This window comes from Pan paniscus, chromosome 2 (genome assembly GCF_029289425.2).
Source record: "Pan paniscus chromosome 2, NHGRI_mPanPan1-v2.0_pri, whole genome shotgun sequence".
Lineage (NCBI taxonomy): Eukaryota > Metazoa > Chordata > Mammalia > Primates > Hominidae > Pan > Pan paniscus.
In genome coordinates, this window is record NC_085926.1 from 186073646 (window position 1) to 186087316 (window position 13671).

Genomic DNA, 13671 nt, shown 5'->3' on the forward strand with positions numbered 1-13671 from the left:
TATAATTAAATTATAATACAGAATATTGTAATACAATATATTTTATATTAATATAGTATAGTAAAATATATAATATATAATATAATTTCATTATAATAAAATATAATAAAAATATTTAAAAATGTATTTTATATTTACATATATATTTAAATATATACGTATATTTAAATATACGTATATATTTAAATATATATACATATCAAATATGTATATATATATTTTCTCTTTTTTGTAGAGAGAAGAACTCGCTATGTTGCCCAGGCTGGTCTCGAACTCCTAGGCTCAAGCAATCCTTCTGCCTTGGCCTCCCAAAGTGCTGGGATTACAGGCATGAGCCCCTGGCCTTATAGCAGGGTTTAAATTACACCCACTTTGGGGGAAGAGAGAGTGGTGTGCGCAGGCTTTGGTGCCAAAGGCTTGCACATGGTTACTGGCTCAGCCACTTACTATAAAATTTGTAAAATAGGCACCATGGACACATCTGATATTAAGCATTTAAAAAGAGGAGCTGTGTGAAAAGTTTTGTTGACTACAAAGAGCTACAGACATCTTCCTTTTTATCTTGATGTGGATGTTTATGCACTGGGAATTGGTGGGGCCATCTTTAGAGAAGGGGTGGGCCAGTGAAGACACTACTGACCATACCCCAATCAGAAAACACTCCCAAGGGGCTCACTTCCCCACTGTGCAGTAAAGAGGTTTTGCACTGAGATTTGGAGGTACAGTGCAAGGCGGGGAAAGCATGAGCCAAGTTTTGAGTCCTGTGGAATTGAGGGTGCACTCCTGCCTGGGGCCAGGGGTTCTTGTAGCAATATAAAGGGAGATGTGGCTAAAAACATAGATTGGGCTCATCCTGGAGGCCTTGAGGCTGGCCTGAGGGTGAGTGGATGCTATCGTTTGTGTTGTTTAGAACACTGGTGAGGAGTCAACTGGGAAAATCTCAATGAAATGCATCTTTAGGATGTGCCGGGAATCTTGTCAGTAACTCAGGAGGGCAACAGGGAATCTTGCAATTGGAGTAGGGGGGGTGATTCTCAAGTTTTGGACACATTCTAAGTAATTTTTGCAGTGCTTCAACTTTTTACTTGAGTTTATAATAACAATGGCAGTATTTTTTATAGTTGTAGAGCTATATGAAATATTTTTACACCTGTTGGCTTCATTGTTCATACAATATCTTAGTGAGGGGGAAGGTAGGATTGTTTTCGTTCCTGTTTTACAGACAAGGAAATTGAGGCTCAGAGAGCAGATGGGATTTCTCTGGCTGCTTGGCTGGTTGGTGTGGAAGTCAGGAGTGAGGATGCCAAGTTTCACACTTCTTCCTGTGCCAATGACCTGGAGGAGTGTTTTTCTCAAACTCACATTTCTTTATCCTCCACAGTCTTGGGTGTCACTCTTGGAAGTGTAAGATGGTCATGAGTTTCAAAGATTTCTGAGATAAGCTGTTCAGATTTTCAAAGATGAGCTATAGAGAATTTGGGACATAAAATGTGTTTCTTCCAGTAACTCTTGCTTGCTATCATGTTGTTGGTTCAAATTGAACATGTTGATAAGTGCCAGGGAGGAAAGAAACAAGTTCCTGCTACTTATTGGGCACCTTTTTTGCCCTGAACTCAGTACTGCCTGCTTTTCCATTTGAGGATCTAGAAACATTTATGGATGGAGTGATTGTAATATTGTACAATTCTGTCAACTAGTTTATTAGCTAATTCTCATAAAAGGCTTTAGGAGGTAGATAAACAATATTATTTTCCATTTTACAGATGAGAAAACTGAGGTTTAGAGAGATGAAATAACTTGCTTATAACTTGCTTGAGAGAACACAGGTCCTAAATAGATTATAATCTTTTTTTTTTTTTTTGGCAGAGTCTTGCTCTGTCATCCAGGCTGGAGTGCAATGGTGCAATCTTGGCTCACTGCAACCTCCGCCCCACCAGGTTCAAGCGATTCTCCTGCTTCAGCCTCCCAAGTAGCTGGGATTACAGGTGCACACCACCACGCCCAGCTAATTTTTGTATTTTTAGTAGAGACGGGGTTTCACCGTGTTGGCCAGGCTGGTCTTGAACTCCTGACCTCAAGTGATCTGCCTGCCTCGGCCTCCCAAAGTGCTGGGATTACAGGCCTGAGCCACTGCACCCAGCTGTAAGTAGAATATAATCTAAGTTTTCTAATTTGAGACTTCTTTCTTCCTTGCTGCACCCCTTCTACACCATGTGTTGCCTGTCCCACTGGCGAAAATGCAGAGCTGCTTGTTAAGGAGGTATATATCAGACCTTGGAATTTACTGGAATCAGACCTGGAAGGTACTATGAAGAGCTCAGAAAGCTGGTGGTTTTCAAGCTGTTCTCTTCTGAGCCTGAGAGACTCCAGGAGTCATCTTGAGGGATATAGCACGGAGGGAGGTGAAAAGTGGTGGGAAGTGGAGGAAGGAAGGGGACCGCTAGAGCCAACCTGAGCCGCTCTGCTTTTTCCTATTTTGTAAGCTAAGCATTGTCAAAGCATCCGTTTAAAGGAAAAGTTCTGCTGCTACATATAAAAGCTAAAAAACCACTGTGTCTACCCTTCCTTTTGCTAACACTGAGAGGCAGAGTGGTTCAGCACAAGGGGACACAAAGTGGCCTAGCACGAGTCACGAGATGTGACGGGTCTGAGACCTCTCAGCCTAGAGCTCCCGTACCTCTGGGCCACTTTGTTAGACACACCTCCTTTAATTCAAATCCCCGTTTCAGTGGGACATGGCTTTTTCATTTTTTCAAGGAAAGGTTTAATCTGTCCAGATCCCTGTGAAGATCTTGGCTCTTGGCGCACCTGCTGGAGGTTCAAGGTCCTGCAACCACAGAGTAGCTGCAGGACCTTCAGGATGTCCCGAGCACAAGGTCTTTGACCTGCATTTTGCAACCTGGTTGTGTCTCCCCTTTTGACTCTGGGAACCTTGCTGAGATTGGTACAATATCTATGCTAAAAAGGTTTGAAATTATAGCTAGTATTGTGTTAGCTTCCTGGTCCAACCTTCACAGACATTGTCTGACTAAGTATATATAACTCTTGAGTGTTCACTGTGTACACCAGCTCACAAGAAAGGAAAGGTTCCTGATCCCAAGGATCTAATGGAGAGACAGAAACAAATATAAACTTTTGTCAACTATTTCAGAGACAGTTATTTTTGTTATACAAGATTGTTATGCATGCTAGTTATGTGGAGAGGATTTCATCTCTTAGAAATGAGACGGGGAGAATCTGGGCGATGAGAAAGAAGACCAGAACTGGGGAGTACAGTCTACAATTGCAAGGGGTTGAGTTTGCTATGTGAAGCAGTTAGTTTTGGACTGTTGCACTTACTATTTCTGAGATTTGAGCATCTGACTTTTCCTTTAAGCTTTTGTTTTCTCATTTGTAATATGGGAGTGAGAGTGCCTTGTTCACAGGGTCATTGCTGGGGTTAAATGAGATAATGTATGTAACCTGCTTAGTATAATACCTAGCACAGAGTAAACACTCAGTAAATTTTAGTTGTTATCGTTGTTATGATTTGGCAGCGAGGAGTCAAAAGAGCCTATTTTCTTAAACTCATCAATGGTGTAATCAGAGCTTTGCATCTCAAAGTAAAGGAACACTCTGCTTTTATTATTTATTTATTTATTTATTTATTTTTCACTCTGCTTTTAGACATAGAATTCAATTGCCTTAGGCTACAACAAACTGGCTTCAATCTACCTTTCTGAGTTAACTTCTGTTTATTTCTAGCCATCTGCCCACTTCTCTCACTAGTGACCTACACATTTTCTTTTTCTTTTTTTTCTTTTCTTTTTTTTTTTTTTCTTGAGGTGGACTCTTGCCCTGTTGCCCAGGCTTGAGTGCAGTGGCATAATCTTAGCTGACTGCAACCTCTTCCTGCCGGGTTCGAGCCATTCTCCTGCCTCATCCCCCTGAATAGCTGGGATTACAGGCACACACCACGACGCCTGGTTAGTTTTTGTATTTTTAGTAGAGATGGGGTTTCACCAGGTTGGCCATGCTGGTCTTGAACTCCTGACCTCAGGTGATCCGCCTGTCTCGGCCTCCCAAAGTGCTGGGATTACAGGTGTGAGCCACCGTGCCCCGCCCATATTTTCTAAGCTTGATTTTAACTTGCTGGAATATGTCATATCTTCTCAGTCATTGCTGGGGTTAAAGTCTTTCTTTTCTTTTTCTTCTTCTTCTTTTTTTTTTTTTTTTTAAAAGATGGGAATCTCACTATGTTTCCCAGGCTGGTCTTGAACTCCTGGGCTCAGGTAATACTGCCTTGGCCTCCTGAGTAGCTGGGACCATAGACATATGCCACTGTGTCTGGCTTAAATATTTCCTTCTGTCGGAATGCCCTTTGCTCCTTCATCTGTGCCCCCCTGCTCCATCCTCTTTTAATTCCTAGCCCAAAAGTCTAACCCACCCATTGGGAAGGTTTCTGCAGAACTCATAGAGTTTACAACATCTTGTCCTTCAATTGCAGTCAGTCTCTGTCTTGAACTGGATTTGTGAGCTCCTTGAAGTTGTTTGTATCTCACAGCTCTTTGCTGTAACATCCCTGGGGATTCAAGCACACACACATAGTAGATGCTCACACATCTATGCAATAAATTACTTTAGTGTCTTTCTCAAATGATCAGCACAGGAAGCAAATGATAAAATGCAAACCAGAAAACAGTCCTCACTGGGCTCTGTGCTTGTCAGGCTTGGGAATGGATTTCTGGCGAAGATCCGGCCCCTCTACAAATGACAGAGATGACTTGGCTCTTTTCAGGAATTGAAGAGAATCTTGGCAAGTGGCATGTTGGGAAAGGCCTGAAGGAAGCCAGACCAGCTTGCTCTCAGAGCTCCTTGGGTCCCCTGCGGCCCCCAGGTGATCTTCAGCAAGACCTGGTATGTAAATGAGCCTCATCTGCTGGCTCAGCCTGCTGCCCACTGCTAGGGATGCTAGAATTCTAGGGTAAGCTTCTGTGAGCCGGGCTGGGAGGTTTAGTGGGTTGGAGATTACTAGCTTTTTGGTATCTGCAGCTTGAAATACCTTGTGCCCTTGATTAATTCATGCTTGGGAGCATCCTCAGTGCTCTCTGGAAAATAGCTCCTTACTGTATGTTTATTTCCCCACGGGCTTATTTCAGAGAGACTGGAGCCTGTGTTTCTAACAGCTTCTCCAAGGAAAACATCGCAGGCCACGTTTCCGGAACTGAGAATCTCAGGGGGTCTTTGAAACGTCCATCTCCATTACCTCCTTTTGGCCCAGCATTTGCTTTTAGCTGAAAAGGGAGATTTTGTCTTGAGCCTTCCTGTAGACATATGTGACTTGGAGTTTGAAAATCTGACAGCTGCTGCTGAGCTTTGAACTGCAAGAGTGAGCAGCATATAGACATAACCCCGTAGAACATCAAATCATTTTCCTTTAATTCCCAGAGCCTTAATGTTTCTTTGTCTTGCGAATGACCTCACTGCTTTTTGTATTTGTAATGGAATGCACAGTCATTTGTAAGTAATCACACAATAATCCCTTACACTTTTATAATGCCTTACCCTTTTCCATAGGGCTTTCACTCTCATTATCTCATATGATCCTTATAACTGCTCTGAGATATAAGCAGAGCGCCTATTTTAATCTCCAATTTTCAGGTGTAGAAACTGAGGTTCAGAATAAAGTTAGCCAGAGTTAAAACAGTTAGTATGTAGCAGAGTTGGAAAGGGAGTCTACAGAATTGGAACTGGAGTCTCCTAAACCAGTGTTTCTTTTGCTCCTTATTGCTGGTGTGACCTTGGGAATATACTTAACCTCTCTGAACCTCAGTCTTCCTATCACTGAATTGGGTATAATACTACCTCCTGGGATAGTTGTTGGAAGGGATTCAATGAGACTGGGAAATCATTTAATAAAAGGTAAAACACACTAATAATGGGAGGCATCATTGTACTTACTACATGGGCCTTGAAGGCGAACAGTGCCATCAGAACTATGAAAGAAAATAACATTTTTTCTCTCTTTTTAGAAAGACACAGGTTCAGAATGGTGTTGTCAGGGATCACAAGCTCCCAGCCCCATGATTAGCAAATTGACCCTGCTGCCCTGTCTGCTGGCTGCTTTCTTATTCTGAGAATTGTGTTGACAAGACCCTCTTTTCCTACAGAGCTCTCTCTTACTGTTGCTTGGAATAGCCTTGTGTCCTGGAGACAGTTTTAGGTCTGGCAGGATCTGAGAACAGGAGTGGGGATCTTGGAATGGGATCTGCATCCCTGAGCTTCATCCACAAAGGGTGGGAATGTGGCTTGGGCTGTGGGGTGGAGGTAGATGAACAGCTGGACTTGCAGGTCTATCTTCTGTTGTTTCTCAATAAAGTAGACAAGTCCATCTGATGCGTGTTTAGTAGGGTATGACTTGTGAGTCCACAAGGCCAGCAGTATATATGCTGAATGGACTGCTTAGCAGTAACACACTGGAAAAATCCAAAAAGAATGGATTTCAAGTTGGCAAAAAAATGCATTAGAAGTCAGCAGTGTGATGTGGTCAGGAGAACAACCAGAGTGACTGTGGGATGAGGTCTTGGATAGCTTTGTTTCTATATACAGTCAGCCCTCTGTATCCATGGTTTCTGCATCCATGGATTCAACCAACCAAGGCTTGAAAGTATTTAAAAAAAAAATCCAACCATAAAAAAATACAAATAAAAAAACCAATATAATATAACAACTGTTCACATAGCATTTGCATTCTTAGGTATTATAAGTAATCTAGAGATGATTTAAAGTATACAGGAGATACTACATCATTTTATATAAAAGACTTGAGCATCTCTGGATTTCGGTATCTCAGGGGACCTGGAACCAATTCCCCATGGATACTGAGGGAACGAGTGTACATATTCACCTACAAAAATTCCAAACCAATGAGACAGACATAGGTTGAAATATGCTCCTGAGTGGCAGAACGTGAAGCAAGGGATGGAAGGCCGGGGAGGAGGCAGATTTCAGTTCCGTGTAAGGAAGAACTTTCTGACGGAAAGATGGAATTTGCAGTGGCAGGAGATAATGATCTTTGCTTCACTAGAGACCTCAGGAATACCAATGGGGCAGGCACTGGGCTTAATGGCCTTTATGGCCACTTCTAATTTTGAGATCACAGAGCTAGGAGGATGAGAGGCACACATATATTGAAGGAACTGAAGGGTCTCTCTCTATGTGGATGTGGAAACTGATCTCCAGATGTTTGCAAGATGGAGGGTACGTTTAAAATATTTCATTCTGGTTTTCATATTGATCTCTGTGGCTCTCCCCTTGGTCTTTGGTTTTTAAAGCTTAAGACCATTCCCAGAAGCTCTTTTCCATGGAATAATCTCCTTTCTTTGCGGGAATGCTCCTGTTGGGATGCAGGAAGGGAGTCTGAGCTCCTGACAGAATGAAGACCACCCCTTTTTGCTCTCCAGACCTAATTTTGACGTCCCACGCCCACCCGCTGAGGAGGGTTGCAATGGCGAGATCTCTGTCCTGAATTCTGGTTCTGGCATGCAGTGGAAGGCCCTCTGATTCTGTTTCCTTTACCTACTTTAATAGTAACTTATATTTGTGTTCCTTCATTAAATGTACAATAAATAATAAATGTTTGCTTACGGCATGCTTGTTAAGTATAAAACAAATAATCAAAATGAATGTGTAATGACCCTTTGGATAGACCAAGTAGAAGCTGCTTTTAGGACACATGATTGGACCATTTCTAGATATCTGCCTAATTTGTAAATGAAAAATATGTAAGCTACACAAGGAGCACTGACTCGTCTAAAATCTTAACGACTGACTGATTTGGGCTTGGGGTTTGGGGCTTGGGTCCCTTCATGCCCTGATCAGAGCTGTTTGTAGCTTGAAGACTTCCTGGGGGTGAGAACAAGCAACCTCTTGGTGCAGTCCAAAGCCAGGAAATGGGTGACGATTTTGAAAAAGGACTCATCTGACCTCCAGAAAGCCTTTACAACCAACAGTAGAACGAGATCACTAAGAAACAGAACCACCGGGAAGCCAAGATGTGGTACTTGGATTCCCATCTCGGAGCACCTCCTATATCCCGACACTCCATTTCCCCTAGTGTCTGATCTCTCTTTCTCCTCCTTTAATTCAGTCTGGAGTCATTTTAGATCAGATTCATTCCTGATTGGCTTCACTGCTCCAACTTAGTCATCACAGAACCTTAGGGTTGGAATCCATGTTACAAGTTAAACTGAGCAATTCACCCCCACTTTTCCTGACAACAGTGTTCTCCTGAGAGTCTGGTTTTATTCTGAGTCTTCCAGCCCGGTGTCTGTGCCCATGAAGGACTCATGCCAAATTACATTCTCAGGAGGACTCCCAGACCAAGAGACTCTGGGCTTGGGCGTGAGAGACTTGGGGCTTTTCTTTTTCTTTTTTTTTTTTGAGAAGAAGTTTCACTCTTATTGCCCAGGCTGAGATGGAGTTTCACTCTTATTGCCCAGGCTGGAGTGCAATGGCACAGTCATGGCTCACTGCAACCTCTGCCTCCCGGGTTCAAGTGATACTCCTGCCTCAGCCTCCCAAGTAGCTGGGATTACAGGCACATACCACCATGCCTGGCTAATTTTTGTATTTTTAGTAGAGACCGGTTTTCACCATGTTGGCCAGGCTGGTCTTGAACTCCTGACCTCAGGTGATCCTCCCGCCTTGGTCTCCCAAAGTGCTGGGATTACAGGTGTGAGTCACTGCGCCCGGCCGAGGAGTTGTTTTGAGACTCACCTGCCATCATAGGAACCTTAGCCTAAATTCTTGTGACCTTTTCAGGTGCATCTCCCAAAATATCTCCCCTCCACCAAATTAATGATTTATTTCATAAATTTAGTTGCATTCTGGATGGTCTCATTCTTAAGATGAGCTTAAAGCCTTTCAGACCAGTCACTTCCTTGTTCGGGGTGGAGGAGGTTTTTTCCTGGAATAGGACAGTGTATGGAAGGGTTGAGAATCCACTTCTTTAGCGGTTAATAATTTACTCCGAGTAAGGAATTCTGTCTTAAAGTGGGGCATGTTCTTCAAGTGCCAGAGAAGAGAGAAGGGTGATTTTTCTGACATCCTCCAGCCTGCTTCTCCATATTTGGAAATGTTTACCCACCAGACTGATCTATTGGAAGAGAGGGAGGTGACTCAGGGTTTAGGAGAAGCAGGATTTGAATTCTTGTTTCCAGAAACAAAGTCGTCCCCCCACCCTGCCCCCACCCTCCCCCCTTCATTCCTCTGCCCCTTGTTCTGGAAGCTGAGGCGAGAATGTCTCAGTTCTGTTCCCTTCAGGCTTCGAGACCACCGCCTTGCTGTGTCCCGTAGTGGACTGAGGGCCTGCAAGAGGGAGTGAGGGCTAGTGGAGGGCCAGCTGCCTGTGGGGGCTGGACATCGCGTGAGTACATCATTACTGCCATTTCTGCTCACAGACCTGGGGCTTACAGCCTGTGGGCTGGCTCACTTGCATGGTGATGGGACACGTTGCTGGGAGTGCTGGTCACTTTTATTTGGGGGTGTGGACAGCTGCTTTCCCAGGGGAGTACTTCTTACAGTGGGATTTCAAGACAAGATCGGCCTGAAGAAAAATTATATTTGTATATTTTTTAAAAAGTAGGTATTTCCTCTCATCTGAGGCCTAACTTGAGTTGGGTAGAAAGACAATTTGGGAGTGCTGTTGTCTGATGATTAAGGCTAAAGCAACAAGCTGGAAGGGATGTCGGGATGCCTGTGGACATGTAGGGAGGGGTAGTTTTAGCTTGAAAACAGTTATGGTGGGATTTAAGAGTATGCAAAATGTTGATGTGTAGCATTTGCACAGCATCCACAGTCTGGAATACCTTATGTGCAGGTCACTGTGTAGATTTGATGAGTTGTCAGAGTTGGAAGAGTCCTGCAGAGTTTTCAGCACATCTATCTCATTTCACAGTGTGAGATAATGGGCAGCAGAGACCCAGGCCCTGAAGACAGATGGCTCATTATGTGGGATTAGAACCCAGATCTTCTCTCTCAGTTCATTCTCCTTCCCCTAGACTTAAGCTGCCCCCTCTATTGCAACATGAGGAAATTGGGAGATGTTAGAACTGTCCATACTTACTAATCTAGTTGGTGGGAAATTGAGGACTAGAACCTACTTCTAGTTCAGACCTCTTCCCATTAGGATATATGGGCTCAGATGCCTGGATTTGTTGTTTTTGTATGAGGCTCTTTTCTTTTCTTTTTGTTCTTTGATTTTTACTTACCTTTCCCTTCTTTTGTTCATGTGAATGTTGTATGAGTGCAACCTTCTGCTCTCCTTTGCTCCCTATATCTTTCTCTTTCATGAAAGGGGATGATCACTTGTCCAAAAGGCAGAATGAGTACTGTGGAACTTCCTTTCTATCCATGGAAGTGAAAATTATGCAATTTTCCCTGAGAGAAATTCAGCAAGGCTTCCCATCTGAGCCTCTACCACTATTCTTGAAGCTGTAAGAATTCTGGAATATTATGCCCATTCAAAGGTGAGTCCTGATTCTGATTAGATTTTAAACACACACACACACACACACACACTTTTTAAGCCTACCAAAGCAGGATAGAGACCCAGAAGACACCGACCTATTACGTCACCTCAGATGTTTCACAGCCATCAGGAGTAACTCTCTGTAGTCGGCTCAGTTGCAGATCAACTTTTTTTTTTTTTTTTTTTTTAATTTTTATTTTTTATTATACTTTAAGTTTTAGGGTACATGTGCACATTGTGCAGGTTAGTTACATATGTATACATGTGCCATGCTGGTGCGCTGCACCCACTAACTCGTCATCTAGCATTAGGTATATCTCCCAATGCTATCCCTCCCCCCTCCCCCCTCCCCACCACAGTCCCCAGAGTATGATATTCCCCTTCTTGTGTCCATGTGATCTCATTGTTCAATTCCCACCTATGAGTGAGAATATGCGGTGTTTGGTTTTTTGTTCTTGCGATAGTTTACTGAGAATGATGGTTTCCAATTTCATCCATGTCCCTACAAAGGATATGAACTCATCATTTTTTATGGCTGCATAGTATTCCATGGTGTATATGTGCCACATTTTCTTAATCCAGTCTATCATTGTTGGACATTTGGGTTGGTTCCAAGTCTTTGCTATTGTTAGAACTAGAACTAGAAATACCATTTGACCCAGCCATCCCATTACTGGGTATATACCCAAATGACTATAAATCATGCTGCTATAAAGACACATGCACACGTATGTTTATTGCGGCATTATTCACAGATCAACTTTTTTTTTTTCTTTCTTTCTTTTTTAGACAGAGTCTTGCTCTATCGCCCAGGCTGGCTGGAGTGCAATGGCGCGATCTCGGCTCACTGCAACCTCCGCCTCCTGGGTTCAAGCGATTCTCCTGCCTCAGCCTCCTGAGTAACTGGGATTACAGGCATGCACCACTAGGCCTGGCTAATTTTTGTATTTTTAGTAGAGACAGGGTTTCACCACGTTGGCCAGGCTGGTCTCAAACTCCTGACCTCAGGTGATCTGCCTGCCTTGGCCTCCCAAAGTGCTGGGATTACAGGCATGAGCTGCTGCACCTGGCCTCGGATCAACTTGAGGGCCTTATTTTCCAGTGCAGGGAAGATGGTAGAAATATGTTTTGGGGAAGCATTTTATTACCAGTGGCATTAGGTGGCAGATGTAATAGAGCAGAGGAAGTGCTCTGAGACCTATGTTTGTTCTGGCCAGTTTTAAAGAGAAGGGAAGCAACTCTCCAATCTGCTTTGAAGCAAGTGGGAGGAGGGAAGTTGCACAGGACTCCCAGGAACCTGTACACAATCTGTCTCCTCCTGTGACCAGCTGAGGCTGGGTGGTGACTGTAAGCCCTGTTCATGAGACAGGAGGAGAGAGCCTTGAAGAAGGAAAGCCTGGGGTATTTTTCTGTGGTGCTGAGGGACAGGGACAGTAAGAGGTTGGAGTTAATAATACCAGTATGAATACTAATACTCTGAATAAGGACAGCTGACATGCATTGGTTGCTTAATGGGTGCCAAGCACAGGGCTAAACACTTTACCTAAATTATTGTGGCACTATAGCTGCCTTTGTGTAGGAACCATTTTTTAAAATATTATTTTAAATTTTGGTGTAATACATATAAAATTTGCCATCTTGATGGTTTTTAAGAGTACAGTTCAAGCCTGGGCATGGTGGCTCACGCCTGTAATCCCAGCACTTTGAGAGGCCGAGGTGGGCAGATCACTTGAGCCCAGGAATTCAAGACCAGCTTGGCCAACGTGGTGAATCCCCACCTCTACTAAAAATACAAACATTAGCTGGGCCTGGTTGCGTGCACCTGTGGTCCCAGCTACTCAGAAGGTGGGGATGGGAGGATTGCTTGAATCCAGGGAGTGGAGGTTGCAGTGAGCCGAGATCGCCCCACTGCACTTTAACCTGGGTGACAGATCGAGACCCTGTCTCAGAAAAAGAAAAACAAAAAAGAGTACAGTTCAGCAGTGTTAAATACATTCATATTGCTGTGTAATCAGTCTCCAGGCCTCTTTCATCTTGCAATCTGAAACTTTGTACCTATAAGCAACAGCTACCCATTTTCCTCTCCTCCAGCCCCTGGCATCCTCCATTCTACTTTCTTTCTCTGTGAATGTGACTACTCTAGGTTCTGTATCTAAGTGGAATCATACCGTATTTGTCTTTTTGTGACTGGCTTATTTCACTAAGCATAGTGTCCTTAAGGTTCATCCATGTTGTAGCATGGGTCAGAATTTCTCCTTTTTAAGGGTGAATTATATTCTGTGGTAATGAATATACCACATTTTGTCTATCCATTTAGGTACTATTTTTTAACCTCCATGTTACAGAAGAACAGCAACCAGAGACTTCAAAGGGTTAATTAAGTAAGTGGCCCAAAGTCACATAGTCAGTAGTGGAGACTAATTTCACCTAAGAATGGCATGTGATCAGGAGTAAGCAGATATTGGATTCTAATTGGCAAGAGTGTGACAAATCAGGGTGCTTCTCAACTGGATGGTGACACCTCCTTACACCTTGCTATGGCATTTCAATAAAGCAAGTGTTCCAAAGGGCTGTATGCAGCTATGCTTCCTTTCTTTTGTATTGGGCTCTAGGAAGCCCATAGCTAAATTTAAAGCTCACCTCTAGCAAATGGTATGAGACATCCAGCTCTTATTTTTTGTATCCCTTTCTCCTTTCTTTGCTTTATTTTCTCCTCTCCTTACCCACTTTCTCACTGAAATCATGAACTATTAGCATCTTTTGTCAGGTACCTCAGATCATTTCTGGAACAAGGCAGAATATATAGATACGTGGCATGATATCTAATATTTTAGTAATTATTAAGTCTGTGGAATAGTAGGCCAAAACTGGCCATGATTTTTCTGACTTGACTCTGCTCATCTTCTTCTTCTTCCTTTTTTTTTTGATGGAGTCTCACTCTCTTGCCTAGACTGGAGTGCAGGGCATGATCTTGGCTCACTGCAACCTCTGCTTCATGGGTTCAAGCCATTCTCCTGCCTCAGCCTCCCGAGTAGCTAGGATTACAGGCACCTGCCACTACACCCCACTAATTTTTGTATTTTTAGTAGAGACGGGGTTTCACCATGTTGACCAGGCTGGTTTTCAACTCCTGACCTCAGGTGATCTGCCTGCCTCAGCCT

The 13671-nt window shown here is 43.3% G+C and overlaps 1 protein-coding gene across 10 annotated transcripts in view; it reads left to right on the forward strand.

The window, feature by feature from the left end:
* Positions 1-13671, forward strand: part of LPP (LIM domain containing preferred translocation partner in lipoma) — a 738130-nt gene that overhangs the window by 51190 nt on the left and 673269 nt on the right. For 2 of the 10 annotated variants that reach the window (XM_063603019.1, XM_063603016.1), the window contains exon 2: positions 4778-4896. The exons of 7 other annotated variants lie outside the window; for them this stretch is intronic. The gene's annotated coding sequence lies outside the window, so the exon portion shown is untranslated. Of the gene's footprint in view, positions 1-1866; positions 2143-4777; positions 4897-13671 lie in introns of all 10 variants that reach the window. One more of the 10 variants, XM_063603020.1, reaches the window with a different exon arrangement.